Below are 13,822 nucleotides of genomic sequence, written 5' to 3'. Positions count from 1 at the left end.
CCCAACACACTCCATCCTACCTCCTCAAGCCTTGTCCCCTGTCCCACTCCATCCAGATTCTCATGGATTCTCTCATCCTATCTCCCTCCCCAAGCTTCTGGGTCCACACTGCCACACTTTTTCATTTCTCAGACTTGTGAGTGTATTGGCATCACCTATATCCTAATTAACTCCGGATAAGAGGCTCTAGAATTTCTGACTTGGACAGTGATCTCAGGATGATGGGGGACCTTCCATTGATTGCACTTTCGCATACAATGCTTATTCTTGTGTAATTAGGACCTGTAAGCTGAAGAATTTTCAGTTAGCTAAGATTTTAACTCTTGGCTTCCAAAATGATTTCTCTTTCTCCAGTACCTGTCCTTATCCTCAGGAGCCCTGTGACTTTTTCAAATATGTGACGATATACCTAGGACATGAAAGGCACATGCTCTGCTCTGGACAAGCTCACAGGCTACTGAACTAGGAACTCTCTAAGACTGTAGGTGGACTGAAACAGGTAGATGGAAGCTATGGGAACTTGCTGCTCCACAACCACTCAGTTCTCTTCTCCATCCCACCTGTATCAGGGAATCCCCCTTGCCCTCTACCTTCTGGTTGAATTCAGCCAACAGGAAAAGTCAGCAGGTGGTCAGGGGAAGGGACAAAAGTAAAGTCAGAGTTTTTATTCACCCAGCTCTTCCCTTGGAGGTTGCTTTGGACTGACTCTGTTTCATGTCCTTTGACCAAAGGTCATAGTGCCTGTCAGTGGCCCTTGTCTCAAATCTTTCTCCAGGTCTGGCAACCACTTCCTCCTTAGCCCTTCCACCCTAGGGATGGTAAGTTACCCTGCTATGACCAGATCTGGGATATTGCAACATCCTTTCCTGATGACCATGCCCTGCCTGCACTTTTATAAACCGTCCCTTTATTTTAAGCTCTTCTCAAGTTATCATTTTGACTGTGGTGTTTATTTCCTGTCTGATAAACTCTGTAACCATGGTGGCCTCTGGCCTTTCAGGAAAAACTTAGGAGTATAAAAATTCTGCCTTAGAATGGGAACCTCAAAGATTACAAAATAAAACCCCAAAACCAGGTCTTTGTCCTCTCTATCCTCTCCAGTAATGCAGTTTAAAACTATCTGTGGTAGGAGGAAGGGCAAGATGGCGGAAGAGTAGGGTCCCCAAATCACCTGTCCCCACCAAATTACCTAGATAATCTTCAAATCATCCTGAAAACCTATGAATTCGGCCTGAGATTTAAAGAGAGAACAGCTGGAATGCTACAGTGAGAAGAGTTCGTGCTTCTATCAAGGTAGGAAGACGGGGGGGGGGGGGGGGGTGGCGAAGAAATAAACAAAAGGCCTCCAAGGGGGAGGGGCCCCGCGAGGAGCCGGGCTAAGGCCGGGGCGAGCGCCCCCAGGACAGGAAAGCACCGTCATGGAGAAGCAGGAGCTGCACCAACCTTCCCAGGCGGAAAGGCGGTCGCAGGAAGTTAGAGCAGGACCCCAGGAAGGCGGGGATGCCCTCAGGCTCCCTGGTACACTAACAGAGCAACTGCGCACCGGGGAGAGTGCGCTGAGCTCCCTAAAGGGCTGCAGCGCGCGCACGCATTGACCCGGGAGCAGCTCGGAGGGGCTCGGGCGGCGGCTCCGCGGAGGGGGCTGCGTGGCCCCGGGAGCAGCTCGGAGGCGGCTCCGGCAGAGGAAGAGGCTCCATGCAGAGGGGGCTGTGCGGCTCCGGGAGCAGCTCGGAGGGGCTCGGGTGGCGGCTCCGCGGAGAGGGGGCTGCGCGGCCGGCCAGAGCGCGAATCCAACGGGCGCCGGGACACAGCCCAGGATCCGGCCTCCTCCCCCCTCTTCCCCAAAAGGAAGAGGCCGGGAGGGCCCAGGACCGCAAGGACGCTCCTGACCCCAGCTGGGATCAGTCGCCCCGCCCCGGAACATCCAGGCCCCTGCAGACGGAGAGGACAGCTCTGTAGTTACTGCGGGAGCTGAAGCCAGGGTTCCAGAACTGGCCGCCGCCACTGGGGTTGTTCCTCCTGGGGCCTCACGGGGTAAACAACCCCCACTGAGCCCTGCACCAGGCAGGGGGCAGAGCAGCTCCCCCAAGTGCTAACACCTGAAAATCAGCGCAACAGGCCCCTCCCCCAGAAGACCAACTAGAGGGACAAGTTCCAGGGGAAGTCAAGGGACTTAAGGTATACAGAATCAGAAGATACCCCCCCCTCTTTTTTTTTGCTTTTTGATTTCTGTTTGCTTCCCCCACCCTTTTTTTTCCTTTCTTTCTTTTTCTTTTTCTTTCTCTTTTTCTTTTTTCTTTTTTTCTTCCTTTTTTCTTTTTTCTTTTTCTCCTTTCTTTCCTCTCTTTTTCTCCTTTTCCCAATACACCTTGCTTTTGGCCACTCTGCACTGAGCAAAATGACTAGAAGGAAAACCTCGCCTCAAAAGAAAGAATCAGAAACAGTCCTCTCTCCCACAGAGTTACAAAATCTGGATTACAATTCAATGTCAGAAAGCCAATTCAGAAGCACTATTATACAGCTACTGGTGGCTCTAGAAAAAAGCATAAAGGACTCAAGAGACTTCATGACTGCAGAATTTAGAGCTAATCAGGCAGAAATTAAAAATCAATTGAATGAGATGCAATCCAAACTAGAAGTCCTAACGACGAGGGTTAACGAGGTGGAAGAATGAGTGAGTGACATAGAAGACAAGTTGATGGCAAAGAGGGAAACTGAGGAAAAAAGAGACAGACCATTAAAAGACCATGAAGATAGATTAAGGGAAATAAATGACAATCTGAGGAAGAAAAACTTACGTTTAATTGGGGTTCCCGAGAGGACTGAAAGGGACAGAGGGTCAGAATACGTATTTGAACAAATCATAGCTGAAAACTTTCCTAATCTGGGAAGGGAAACAGGCATTCAGATCCAGGAAATAGAGAGATCCCCCCCCCCCCACTAAAATCAATAAAAACCGTTCAACACCTCGACATTTAATAGTGAAGCTTGCAAATTCCAAAGATAAAGAGAAGATCCTTAAAGCAGCAAGAGACAAGAAATCCCTGACTTTTATGGGGAGGAGTATTAGGGTAACAGCAGACCTCTCCACAGAGACCTGGCAGGCCAGAAAGGGCTGGCAGGATATATTCAGGGTCCTAAATGAGAAGAACATGCAACCAAGAATACTTTATCCAGCAAGGCTCTCATTCAAAATGGAAGGAGAGATAAAGAGCTTCCAAGACAGGCAGCAACTGAAAGAATATGTGACCTCCAAACCAGCTCTGCAAGAAATTTTAAGGGGGACTCCTAAAATTCCCCTTTAAGAAGAAGTTCAGTGGAACAATCCACAAAAACAAGGACTGAATAGATATCATGATGACACTAAACTCATATCTCTCAATAGTAACTCTGAACATGAATGGGCTTAATGACCCCATCAAAAGATGCAGGGTTTCAGACTGGATAAAAAAGCAGGACCCATCTATTTGCTGTCTACAAGAGACTCATTTTAGACAGAAGGACACCTACAGCCTGAAAATAAAAGGTTGGAGAACCATTTACCATTCAAATGGTCCTCAAAAGAAAGCAGGGTAGCCATCCTTATATCAGATAAACTAAAATTTACCCCAAAGACTGTAGTGAGAGATGAAGAGGGACACTATATCATACTTAAAGGATCTATACAACAAGAGGACTTAACAATCCTCAATATATATGCCCCGAATGTGGGAGCTGCCAAATATATAAATCAATTATTAACCAAAGTGAAGAAATACTTAGATAATAATACACTTATACTTGGTGACTTCAATCTAGCTCTTTCTATACTCGATAGGTCTTCTAAGCACAACATCTCCAAAGAAACGAGAGCTTTAAATGATACACTGGACCAGATGGATTTCACAGATATCTACAGAACTTTCCATCCAAACGCAACTGAATACACATTCTTCTCAAGTGCCCATGGAACTTTCTCCAGAATAGACCACATACTGGGTCACAAGTCAGGTCTGAACCGATACCAAAAGATTGGGATCGTCCCCTGCATATTCTCAGACCATAATGCCTTGAAATTAGAACTAAAACACAACAAGAAGTTTGGAAGGACCTCAAACACGTGGAGGTTAAGGACCATCCTGCTAAAAGATGAAAGGGTCAACCAGGAAATTAAGGAAGAATTAAAAAGATTCACGGAAACTAATGAGAATGAAGATACAACTGTTCAAAATCTTTGGGATGCAGCAAAAGCAGTCCTAAGGGGGAAATACATCGCAATACAAGCATCCATTCAAAAACTGGAAAGAACTCAAATACAAAAGCTAACCTTACACATAAAGGAGCTAGAGAAAAAACAGCAAATAGATCCTACACCCAGAAGAGAGTTAATAAAGATCCGAGCAGAACTCAACGAAATTGAGACCAGAAGAACTGTGGAACAGATCAACAAAACCAGGAGTTGGTTCTTTGAAAGAATTAATAAGATAGATAAACCATTAGCCAGCCTTATTAAAAAGAAGAGAGAGAAGACCCAAATTAATAAAATCATGAATGAGAAAGGAGAGATCACTGTCAACACCAAGGAAATACAAACGATTTTAAAAACATATTATGAACAGCTATACACCAATAAATTAGGCAATCTAGAAGAAATGGACGCATTCCTGGAAAGCCACAAACTACCAAAACTGGAACAGGAAGAAATAGAAATCCTGAACAGGTCAATAACAAGGGAGGAAATTGAAGCAGTCATCAAAAACCTCCCAAGACACAAAAGTCCAGGGTCAGATGGCTTCCCAGGGGAATTCTATCAAACGTTTAAAGAAGAAACCATACCTATTCTACTAAAGCTGTTTGGAAAGATAGAAAGAGATGGAGTGCTTCCAAATTCATTCTATGAGGCCAGCATCACCTTAATTCCTTTCTTTTTTTTTTTTTATTTATGATAGTCACAGAGAGAGAGAGAGAGAGAGAGAGAGAGAGGCAGAGACACAGGCAGAGAGAGAAGCAGGCTCCATGCACCGGGAGCCTGACGTGGGATTCGATCCCGGGTCTCCAGGATCGCGCCCCGGGCCAAAGGCAGGCGCCAAACCGCTGCGCCACCCAGGGATCCCCGCATCACCTTAATTCCAAAACCAGACAAAGACTCCACCGAAAAGGAGAATTACAGACCAATATCCCTGATGAATATGAATGCAAAAATTCTCAACAAGATACTAGCCAATAGGATCCAACAGTACATTAAGAAAATTATTCACCATGACCAAGTAGGATTTATCCCCGGGACACAAGGCTGGTTCAACACTTGTAAAACAATCAGTGTGATTCATCATATCAGCAAGAGAAAAACCAAGAACCATATGATTCTCTCATTAGATGCAGAGAAAGCATTTGACAAAATACAGCATCCATTCCTGATCAACTCTTCAGAGTGTAGGGATAGAGGGAACATTCCTCAACATCTTAAAAGCCATCTACGAAAAGCCCACAGCAAATATCATTCTCAATGGGGAAGCACTGGGAGCCTTTCCCCTAAGATCAGGAACAAGACAGGGATGTCCACTCTCACCACTGCTATTCAGCATAGTACTGGAAGTCCTAGCCTCAGCAATCAGACAACAAAAAGACATTAAAGGCATTCAGATTGGCAAAGAAGAAGTCAAACTCTCCCTCTTCACCTATGACATAATACTCTACATAGAAAACCCAAAGCCTCCACCCCAAGATTGCTAGAACTCATACAGCAATTTGATAGTGTGGCAGGATACAAAATCAATGCCCAGAAATCAGTGGCATTTCTATACACTAACAATAAGACTGAAGAAAGAGAAATTAAGGAGTCAATCCCATTTACAATTGCACCCAAAAGCATAAGATACCTAGGAATAAACCTAACCAAAGAGGTAAAGGATCTATACCCTAAAAACTAGAGAACACTTCTGAAAGAAATTGAGGAAGACACAAAGAGATGGAAAAATATTCCATGCTCATGGATTGGCAGAATTAATATTGTGAAAATGTCAATGTTACCCAGGGCAATTTACACGTTTAATGCAATCCCTATCAAAATACCATGGACTTTCTTCAGAGAGTTAGAACAAATTATTTTAAGATTTGTGTGGAATCAGAAAAGACTCCGAATAGCCAGGGGAATTTTAAAAAAGAAAACCATATCTGGGGGCATCACAATGCCAGATTTCAGGTTGTACTACAAAGCTGTGGTCATCAAGACAGTGTGGTACTGGCACAAAAACAGACACATAGATCAATGGAACAGAATAGAGAACTCAGAAGTGGACCCTGAACTTTATGGTCAACTAATATTCGATAAAGGAGGAAAGACTATCCGCTGGAAGAAAGACAGTCTCTTCAATAGATGGTGCTGGGAAAATTGGACATCCACATGCAGAAGAATGAAATTAGACCACTCTCTTGCACCATACACAAAGATAAACTCAAAATGGATGAAAGATCTAGATGTGAGACAAGATTCCATCAAAATCCTAGAGGAGAACACAGGCAACACCCTTTTTGAACTCGGCCACAGTAACTTCTTGCAAGATACATCCACAAAGGCAAAAGAACCAAAAGCAAAAATGAACTATTGGGACTTCATCAAGATAAGAAGCTTTTGCACAGTAAAGGATACAGTCAACAAAACTAAAAGAACCTACAGAATGGGAGAAGATATTTGCAAATGACATATCAGATAAAGGGCTAGTTTCCAAGATCTATAAAGAACTTATTAAACTCAACACCAAAGAAACAAACAATCCAATCATGAAATGGGCAAAAGACATGAAGAGAAATCTCACAGAGGAAGACATAGACATGGCCAACATGCACATGAGAATATGCTCTGCATCACTTGCCATCAGGGAAATAAAAATCAAAACCACAATGAGATACCACCTCACACCAGTGAGAATGGGGAAAATTAACAAGGCAGGAAACCACAAATGTTGGAGAGGATGCGGAGAAAAGGGAACCCTCTTACACTGTTGGTGGGAATGTGAACTGGTGCAGCCACTATGGAAAACTGTGTGGAGATTCCTCAAAGAGTTAAAAATAGACCTGCCCTACGACCCAGCAATTGCACTGTTGGGAATTTACCCCAAAGATACAGATGCAATGAAACGCCGGGACACCTGCACCCCAATGTTTATAGCAGCAATGGCCACAATAGCCAAACTGTGGAAGGAGCCTCGGTGTCCATCGAAAGATGAATGGGTAAAGAAGATGTGGTTTATGTATACAATGGAATATTCCTCAGCCATCAGAAACGACAAATACCCACCATTTGCTTCAACGTGGATGGAACTGTAGGGTATTATGCTGAGTGAAGTCAATCGGAGAAGGACAAACATTATATGTTCTCATTCATTTGGGGAATATAAATAATAGTGAAGGGGAATATAAGGGAAGGGAGAAGAAATGTGTGGGAAATATCAGAAAGGGAGACAGAACATAAAGACTCCTAACTCTGGGAAATGAACTAGGGGTGGTGGAAGGGGAGGAGGGCGGGGGGTGGGGGTGAATGGGTGATGGGCACTGAGGGGGGCACTTGACGGGATGAGCACTGGGTGTTATTCTGTATGTTGGTAAGTTGAACACCAATAAAAAATAAATTTATTTAAAAAATAAAATAAAACTATCTGTGGTAAAGGACAAGTTTCATATTATTTTCACTAATATTTTGGTAAAATACAGTTTAAAAGAAATTTATAGAAAAAGGAAATACAGAGACATAAATTTCAAGCCCATTTAAAAGTGATTAAAGGGTACTTGGGTGGTTCAGTTGTTCAGTGTCTGCCTTTGGCTCAGGTTGTGATCCTGGGGTCCTGGACTCAAGACCCACATTGGGCTTCCCACAGGAAGCCTGCTTCTCCCTCTGCCTATGTCTCTGCCTCGCTCTCTGTGCATCTCGTTAATAAATAAAATCTTTAAAAAAATAAAAATAAAATTCGAGTAATCAATCATCATATGATCACTGAAACTGTTCTACAAATTTTTAAATGTATACACTCAATTTCTGAAATTATCTGGTCATAGAGCAGTAACATTTAGTTCTCCAACTGCCACCAGCCTGGTGGCCTTCCTTTGAGCTGCATGTTCTAGCAGCTTACAGGGTGACAGAATCAGGTTAATAGAATATGAATTGACTTTTTGCAAATTTTCACTCTTCCACCCCTCCTTCACTGCCTTTATTAGAAAGCTTCAATCACCCTTATTCTGGGCTCCAACAAAGATTTGCTAAATCTCGTAGTACGGTGTCAATCACATAGTTTTATAAAACCTACCAAGTAACATTTCTCTCTAACCCTGTCCCAAAAAAACCTATAAATCCTGAAGACAAAACCAAGCCTTAGTCCTTTATCTGCTGTACCTGGTAAAGATCCTGCCATTTATCAAGCACTCAGAGTTTCTTGAGATTAACAAACACATAAATAGAATCTGCTCTGATATACTAGGTGCTCATGCAAAGACACAAGCACACCAGGTTCTCCTCTTCCAAAATCTGTTCTCCCTGAAGAGCCAGCAATGGGTCAGGTTGATTTACATGCACACATGGACACACATGCACTCACACATATATGGGATGGAGTTTGGTTTCCTAGATTTCTGGTTTCAAGCCCTCCCTGCTTTTATAAAGTTGGGACCTGGTAGGAACCAGATGGCACATTCGAGTTTGAGGCAGGCAATTGATAAACAGACTACTTACACAGTGGTGTAGGCTGGGTGTAAGGAAACCACAGGGGAGAAGGCACTATGCTGGGAGTGACAGGAAGGTGTCATTACTACTTCTGGGCCTGAAGGGGTAACAGGAGGGGGATTCCCTGGAGCTGGAACAGAGTACTGTGTGCAAAATGTCCTTGGCAGGAACTGTAACTTTTTGTTGAGAAGTGCAGCCAGCCTATAGAGAGAGAACTGGAGGACTGGATACTCCAACTCACTCTTCTCTCTCTCTCCAAACTCCCAGGTTCTGACTTCCCACTGACTGAAGACAACCAGGCCAGATGGCCGGCTAAAAAGGTAAAGTGGAACTGGAAGTGGGAAACAAAGAGAATGTGGTGCATGATGCCCTGAGACCCTGCCCAGGTGTATGCAGCTCTCCCCCGCAAATGCTCCTCTCACTCACTCAATCTGATCATCACTCTTATCTGAGTCACTGCAGCAGGATAGAGACCAGGTATTCATAGAAACGTCATTTTTAAAAAAGATTTCATTTATTTATTCATGAGAGACACACAGAGAGAGGCAGAGACACAGGCAGAGGGAGAAGCAGGCTCCCCAGGGGGAGCCTGATGCAGGACTCAATCCCAGACCTGAGGATCACACCCTGAGCCAAAGGCAGACACTGAACCACTGAGCCACCCAGGTGCCCCACAGCAACCTCTTGAGGGGAAGAGGATCCATGGGGAAAGCAGCAGTTGAATTTGGAACTGCAATTGCCCAGAAACACAGTCAGAATTCTAAGCCCCAAGTTCTTCCCCAAAATCCTGCTTCTAAATTCCTGGCTCTTTTTCTTAGAATTTCTAGAGGATCCAGGATGAGGAGAGAGACTAACCTGAACTCTTTCGGATGTACCTAGCAATCCTGTGTAATCACCTGGGGAACAGGATAAAGGCCATTTCTTCCATGTGCATGAGAGTAAATGTCATGTGATAATGACAAAAGTGTCTATCTGTGGATCTGTGAGTATCTGAGCCAAAGGACTCTATGAGATCTAACTTCAGCTCTAAGGGCCTGTGGCAGGGCTATCTCTTGTCTATGCTCATTTACCTTTGGACTGATTAGAAAAATGCATCCCTTCTTTAAGATGCTTTTCTCCCACCTGTTGGAAAATTCTTATACTACTTTTGTTAGAACAAAGAAACAAAGCACTTTTGCTGCTACTTGTTGAAAAACTGTGTGTGTTTTCTATGTGAATGGCACAGCTTCAATGTGGTCTCCTTGTGCAGAATCCAACCTGCACAAATGTATACAGCAGTCATACCCTCAGAAAGCTTATCCAAAATCCTAAGGCTGGGGGTGTCTGGGTAGCTTAGTCAGTTGAGCATACAACTCTTAGTTTCAAGCTCAGGGTTATGATCTCATGGATCAAGCCCCATGTCAGGCTTTTTGTTGAGTAGGGAATCTGCTTGAAGATTCCCTCCTTCTGCCTCTTCCTCATTCTTTCAAATAAATAAATCTAAAAAAAAAAAAAAGACAAAAAACAAAACAACAACTAAAATCTCTAAAGGGTGTCTGGGCGGCACAGTCAGTTAAGCATCCAACTCTTGGTCAGGTCACAATCTCAGGTCACAATCTCAGGGTCCTGGGATCAAGCCCCACATGGGGCTCCACGCTCAGTGGGGTGTCTGCTTGAGACACTCTCTCCCTCTGCCCCTCCCTACCCCCACATGCTCTCTCGAATAAATAAATCTTTAAACAACAAACAAACAAAATGTAAGACTGGTGAGGCATGGCTGTGTGAATGTGACAAAGCCCATCACTGGCCAGTCCAAGTGACTACAAAGGACAGGACTATGGGAGAGTTTTCTTTTTTCTTTTTTTCTTTTTCTCTCTTTTTTTTTTTTTTTAGTTTTCTTTTTAAAAAAATTTTATTTATTTATTCATGAGAGACACACAGAGAGAGTCAGAGACACAGGCAGAGGAAGAAGCAGGCTCCCTGCAGGAAGCCCAATGTGGGACTTGATCCCAGGACCCCGGGATCATGACCTGCGCCAAAGTCAGATGCTTAACCACTGAGCCACCCAGGCACCCCTGGGAGGGCTTTTCTAATGATCTTCCCAAATTCCCTGTCCATGGGAATCATTCTTATTTCTTTGGTCAGATCACAAGATCTTGTACTGACACCCACTATAACTCTTCACATTGTACGGCAATTTTTCTGGTTACTTTTTGTTTTCTCTCCTGTAATGTGTGCTTTTGATGAGTGGAAATTATGCTAGTCATGTACATGTAGCAATAGGTGCCAAATAGATGAATGAATGGAGAAGTTTGGGCCTTTGCCAGACTTAATTCTCAGACTGAAAAGATCAGATCACGAGATCAAAAGTGCAAGGAAAACTGCCTGTATGTGACCCACGCATTCAGTGCTGACTCAGAAAAGGCAGCAGAGCTTAGCTGTTTAAAAAAAAAAAAAAAGACTCTGAGACCAGTCTGCCTAGGTCTGAGGCCTGGCTTCACCATCCATTGGCTGTGTGCCCTTGGGCAAACTATCTCCTGGTGCCTCAGTTTCTTCCTGTGTATAAGACAGGATGTTGAGAGAACCTATTTCTTAGTGTTGTGTGGGAACTCAGTAAGTCATTACACGTGAAGCTCTCAGAGCAGTGTCTAGTGTACAACAACCAATCAATACGTGTTGGCTCTTGGGTACAGGGTTGCATGCTAAGAGCCCCAGATGTAAAAGTAAAATTCAGTCCCTGATCTAAAAGTAGGCAAACGAGGAGGCAGAGAGGTGAGCAAATAAATTCACTGGGATGTGAGAAGGACTGCAACAGACATTCCACATAACTGAACAAAGACCCAAGGAACAGGAATCCAACACAACCCCTCCTGGTCAGGGAGGCTTTTGAGAGATGATAATTGAGCTGTGTAGTTGATGCCTGAAGAAACAATAGGCACTTGCCAAACTCACAAGGAAGGAAAAGGCTAATGAGCAACAATGGCAGTGTGGGCAAAACACACACACACACACACACACACACACACGTGGGGTCCCATCAAAGGCCAGGACGCACTGAGTACAGACCAGAACGCAGACTCACAGGGCAGGGTGGCTAGGATAATGCGGGAACATGAACAGGGGCCAAATCCTGGAGAATCTCAGAGTCTAAACGCTGTATTACTACTATTACCATCCTTCAAGTCCCAGTTTGGGTATTACTTCTTCAGGAAGTCCTCCTTGATAACCATCACCATTTTAGGTACTATCTTCATCTGTTCAAGCTGCTATAACAGACTACCACATACTGAGTGGCTTATAAACAACAGAAATTTATTTCTCATAGTTCTGGAGGCTGGAAGTCCAAGATGAGGGTGCCAGCACCATTAGGTGAGGGCCCTCTTCTGGATCACAGACTTCTTGTATCTTCACATGGCAGAATGGGCAGGGGAGTTCTCTAGAGCCCCTTTCATAAGGGCATTGATCTAGTTCATGGGGGCTCTGCCTTCATGCCATGACCACTTTTCAAAGCCTACCTCTTAATACCATCATATTGGGCCTTAGGATTCCAACATATGAATTTCAGAGGATACAAATATTGAGACCATGGCAGATATGTACTGTGGCTGGCATTTCTCCTATTATAACACTATACGACAGCTGCTTAATCATCTTCCACCTTCGGCTATAAGCTCAGAGAGAACAAGAATGGCATTTCTTCCTTCAACACATATTTCTTAAGTGCGTACTATATGCGAGGCAGTGATCCAGACACTGGAGATATAGGGCTATGAAGGAAAAAATTGTGGCAGGAGGATAGGAAATGAAATGGGGTGGTCAGGAGAAGACTCACGGGGGTTATCTGTAGGTAAAGGCCCAACAAAGTCAGGGAATGAACAATACAAACATGTGTCTGAAGAGCATTCTAGACAGAGGGGACAGCAAGTGAGCATCAACACCCAGAAGTGGCAGCATACATGGCATGTGGCTGAAGTGAAATGAGTCAGGGAATGAGCCATCAGACATGAAATAGAAGTAAACATGAGCCAGATGGAATGCAGTCTTCTAGGCTGTTTTAAGGACTTTGGCTGTTACCTTCATTAGATGGGAACAATGGAATGATTCTGAACTTGATAACTACATGATGTAATGTAGTTATCAACAGGATTTCTCTGGCTGCTGTTAAGAATGGACTAAGGAAGGCAAGAAGGAGAGCAGGAAGACCAGGTAGGAGGTTATCATGATAATCCCAGCAAGGGACGATGGTGCCTTGGGTCAGGGAAGTAGCGGTGGAGGCAGTGAGAAATTGCTGGGGTCTGCTTTTATATTGAAGATACAGTCAATGGGATCTGCTGATCACTTGCATCTGGGGTGGAAAGCAGGGAGAGGAGGCTCTGGCCTCAATGACTCAAAGGATGGAGCTGCCATTAACAGAAATGGGGAAGGTTTTATAGCGGCCAGTTCTGTAGAGGATCAGGAGCTCAGTTTTGGAAATATTAGGTTTGAGGTGTTGAAAAACACACCTATGTTTGCAGAGATAGAAGATAAAATTATCCCATTCTCAAAAGGAAAGAAGAGACATAAAATACCTATGAATCAGTTTCATTACGAAAAGAAGAAAACTTCAGGATTTTATTGAAACATCTGATGCTCTGACCACACCCCTGAACTCACAGTGACTCCCAGGGCCCAGGGGTCTAGTTTGAGGGGGAATTCGCAACATCTAGCCACCACATACTATACGCAACTACGAGTAAATCCAACTTTTTCTGCTTTCTCAGGGCACTTCCTAGCTGGTTAACTGGAAAATTGTTTCAAAAATATTTTATCATAAGAATTTCAAACACATGCAGAGGTAGATAGAATAGTCTAATGAACCCCCAGGTACCAATCATGCAGTTTAAGCAATTATCAACACTTGGTCTCTCTTGTTTTAACTATACCTCTACCCACTGCCCACATACATATTATTTGGAAGCATATCCCTGACACCATATTCACCATATTGTGTAATCCAGAAATACTTCATTATGTTGTTCTAAAAGATATGAAATAGTTCTAAAAGTGCTAATATCACACCTAAAATAATTAACATCAATTCTCTGATTTTATCAAATGTAGAGTCACTGTTCAAATTTCTAATTTTTAAAAATTTTATTTATTTATTCATGA

General features: G+C 43.6%; 1 protein-coding gene across 4 annotated transcripts in view; it reads right to left on the bottom strand.

Annotated features, from left to right (window-relative positions):
- The window catches only part of LOC112645336 (zinc finger protein 285), a 37,368-nt gene that overhangs the window by 21,581 nt on the left and 1,965 nt on the right, over window positions 1-13,822 (bottom strand). The window lies entirely within an intron of this gene.

The sequence above is a fragment of the Canis lupus genome, chromosome 1 (assembly GCF_003254725.2).
Source record: "Canis lupus dingo isolate Sandy chromosome 1, ASM325472v2, whole genome shotgun sequence".
NCBI classification, from domain to species: Eukaryota; Metazoa; Chordata; class Mammalia; order Carnivora; family Canidae; genus Canis; species Canis lupus.
This window is presented reverse-complemented; position numbering and strand designations above follow the sequence as displayed.